Raw genomic sequence first — 4,213 nt, 5'->3', positions numbered from 1 at the left:
AGACTGAAACCGTGATTCGTATGGGATTAGTTCAAGAGGGGAGAGATTAGAGAGATAAACAAACACTTCTTTGTATTAATCGGTAGTATAACATTACAAATTGGCCCGATTACAAGATAACCGAACTAATACCAAAGGAGTATACATCCGGGGAAAGACCAAGTGGTGATCTCTCCCCCACACAATGAAGCTCACTATGAACTCTCAAATGAACTCACCCACACTCTAACTCTCTCTAGTGCAAATGAAAGACAAGGGTTGGTATTTATACCCACACCCACTTGTCTAGCAAACACACACGGTCAAACCCATAACCCTCTCGTTTGACCACTTCAAACGAGCGGGTCAATACACATTTGTTTGACCGTTTCACTAACAATTACAAAATCAACATAAAATACAAACTAAACTATTCGACTAGCATCGGACACAAAATCTGCATCAACAGTTAAAGATAATATGCGAAACTGTTAAAGGTCTCGGCGAAACATCTTAGTGTTTCGTCACCCGCACTTCGACGAAATACCTTGGTATTTCATCACATGTACTCACGACGAAAGAGAGTAATTCGTCAAGCACATGTTTCGCCGAGAAACATTTCTTGAACAATAGACTATGAGATAAAAGTGGTTGATTAATTGTGTTGTAAAAACAATATAACATTAATAGGGAAAAACCTGATTTGTCTAGTGTGAGCGGTAAATCAACTGTTACGTGTGTTACTTGTTCGAAGTGACTGTTATCTGTTATGCATTATGCACATTGTAATGATACATGAACAACGTGAAAGTAAACTCACTTCGTGTACTTGAACACCCTAGGACTTGACTGATTAAGTGTGTGCTAGTAGCTAGTCATACTGAGCAAACCAAGGTGAGTTCACTTCTCTCAAAACAAGCATGCGTCCGGTGGGGACAATCAAACTTACAAAACTTGTAAACGGATTTTGTAAACCCATATCTTTGTAGGGGATGTGAGGCGGATTTCACATACGCATGTCCTTGCAGGGGATATGCAACGGTTTTCAGTAAAACGTTAATGTGGATAATACACTCACTCTCTATCACTTAAGTCCCATCATACTACCGGGTTAGTTGCTTGTAGGGCAACAGGGTTATTAGTTGATAGCTCTATTAGGTTTGGCACCCTCACTACGTACCTGGATAGGACGAGCGTGAACTAATAACTTTAAATCATGACCAATGTTTGATAGAGCATTGGAGAAGGGCAAAATGGGTTGTCTGCAGTATCGAGTTATTATCAACTTAGCAAATCATAACACACTACCTGGTATTAAACGGTTAAAGCAAACTGTGAACTCACCAGCCTGTCTGATACACTTTCTCTGCATGCTTGCAGGTCCTTAGGTACATGGATTGGAACTTGCTATCTGGGAGTGCTGGAGTGGTCATGGGTCGTAGCTTTTGGATAGAAGTTAAATGATTATTGCACACTTGCTATAAAACACTTTAAATAACTACTTATCTTATGCTTCCGCTGAACGTATTTGTTTTGGATCGTGTTTGAATTTACTTTATGATATAAATGGAAACTTTTATTAAATACTATGTATGGTCCAATGTGATTGGTGGCTAGATCCTGGTACATCACACGCCTCGCGGGGGTTTCCTCTTGGGGTATTTTTGGGGGTGTGACAAAATTAATAACGGGTTTATATACCCTACAAGTTAGAGTTAAAACCCTCTAGAATATAATATAATAAGATTTTGTCTAATTTTCCCCGCAAGTTGAGGGCGGGTGATGACCTGTAACTTGGACCTTAAAAACTCAAATTTTTCTGTTGATAGCGGCTTTATGAAGACATCAGCGATTTGGTCACTAGTTTTAATGAATTGAACTATTAAGTTCCCGTGACTAACCTACTCATGAACAAAAATGAAAATCAACCTCTACATGTTTAGTATGAGCGTGAAACACCTGACTTGCTAAAAGGTACGTGGTTATCACACCAAAGCGTAGGTTTACTTGGTTTTACCCCCAGTTCTTGCAAAAGTGGATTTAAACCAGATCAGTTCAGCAATAGCATCGGAAATAGCCTTGTATTCAGATTCGGTGGGACCGAGAAACAGATATCTGCTTATGAGCGAACCATGGGGCTAAATTTGAACCTAAAAAGATAGTGTAGCCCCCTCGTGGATCGATGATCAACTGGGCAACCAGCCCAGGCTGAATCAGAATAAGCGGTAACGGGAACCAAATGATTAACCCAATGTGAGTCTAGGAATGCATGTAAAGTGGGCGTTTTGTTTCTTGTAAATTGAAGACCAAGTGAGACATACCTTTTAGGTATCGAATGATTCGTTTAACCACCATCCAATGAGAATCATGTGGGGCGTGCATAAACTGACAGACCCAGTTTACAGCAAAAAAACGATGTCGGCTGAGATAACATAGCATATTTGAGAGCACCCACACACTAGCGATATCGACTTTGATCGGGCAGTGGAGGGTCAACCACTTTTGAAATGTCGGGCTTATAACCCATGGGAGTGGCAACTGGTTTTCCGGGAGATTAAGGAAGGCGGCAGCAGGTGTCAGCAGGTTTTCCAGTAGTATGGTGGTTGATGTTCAATTAGGGTTTGAGAGTTGAATGGCTCTGATACCATATCAACTCATAATTGCATAATAATTCAATGAAAAATTATAACGGGTTTATATACCATAAAAGTTACTGTTAAAACCCTCTAGAATATAATAAAGGTTTTGTCTAATAATGTATAGCATGATAAATATTCAACGTTAAACGGTTCTGTGTATTCGATTCGATAGAGTTTCGGTATAATATTCGACAAATACAATGCACACCGGAAATTTTTCTCTCTCTTTACACTCTCTCTAGCTCTTGCAAGCTCTCCCTTTAAAACAGGGCGTCTGCTGGTATTTATACTCAAACCAGCAGAGCCCTTACATCGACACAGAACATCCTCATAGAAAGACATCAAAATACAAGGAGGACATCGACATAACATGGACATATATCGATATAGGCTATGATGTATATCGATATATCATACTATCAATCGATATAGATTATATTAAAGGCCTTATATTGATCATATATGACTATTATCGATATAGATTACAAAGATGTAGTCTATAGCGATATTCAATGTATAATTTCCTATATCGATACATATGCAGCATACTGGATCGATATATATGCAATACTGCATATGATGATGTCATCATGACGTCATCAACCTCCAATCATGTCGATCTCGTGTTGTTCTTGTGTCTTCGTCGTTCGTAGCTTGTTCACCGAGTTTCACGACGGAGGAATGCCGTCTATGTCGGTCTTGAACGGAACTGAACAGAACCGAGCCGAGCTACATCCACAAAAATGCATCAACAGTTTTGTGATAAAAATTCGACATCAAAACGTTGATTTTCGGCATATTTGATATTTGGACAAAACTTGGTTGTTTGATCAACGCAAGAGTCCTACGCACGTAAGACTCTTGCATTGACCAAACAAATCTAGTAAAAAAATGTTCAACGTAGAATTCCTTCGTTTTTAGGACTCATACGCTCAACATGGTTCTTCATTCAAATGGTTAAACTCTTAAAAGCTCAAAAATTTTAAGTGTTGAAATTTATTAAATTGTCGGATTTATGCTTGTGTGTATCATGTGCAGATGGTGAAAGCTATTTAAGTGAAGGATAATGATCTTAAGCATAATATTGTGGCTCTATCATTTGTGAGTGCACTAATGTCTATCGCCCACATCAATCCAAATCATAGTAGAAAAGTGTTAAAGACATGGTTTTATGATGTTTTAATTAGAGAAAAGGCAAGTTTATATAAGGAGTGGCATACTTGTAAATAAGGGGAAATCCCTTATGCCTTTGCCTATAAATAGAAAGGTTAGGTGAGAGTTTTAGGACTTTTGTCACATTTGCTATTTGGAGCTTTGAAGGTTAGAGAGAGAAGCTAGAGAGAGAAAGTAGCAAAGGTGATTCACGGTGCTTGTACTTTGTCACATCTTCAATAGAATCACGATTATATTATGTTCTTAAGTTCGCTCCGCACACGTGCACGGATTCCGCACGTCGCACGTGTCGGTTCGCAATCGTTCAGGAGTCGTTTACGGTCCTACAACATCTTCACAAGTCTTCATTCGATCAATTGACTTTATATTTTAACTCATCCGATCAAATTTTCATTCAACCATTAGTCATTCGATCAGATTGG

Source organism: Helianthus annuus, chromosome 9 (assembly GCF_002127325.2).
Source record: "Helianthus annuus cultivar XRQ/B chromosome 9, HanXRQr2.0-SUNRISE, whole genome shotgun sequence".
NCBI classification, from domain to species: Eukaryota; Viridiplantae; Streptophyta; class Magnoliopsida; order Asterales; family Asteraceae; genus Helianthus; species Helianthus annuus.
Note: the sequence above shows the minus strand (reverse complement) of the source record.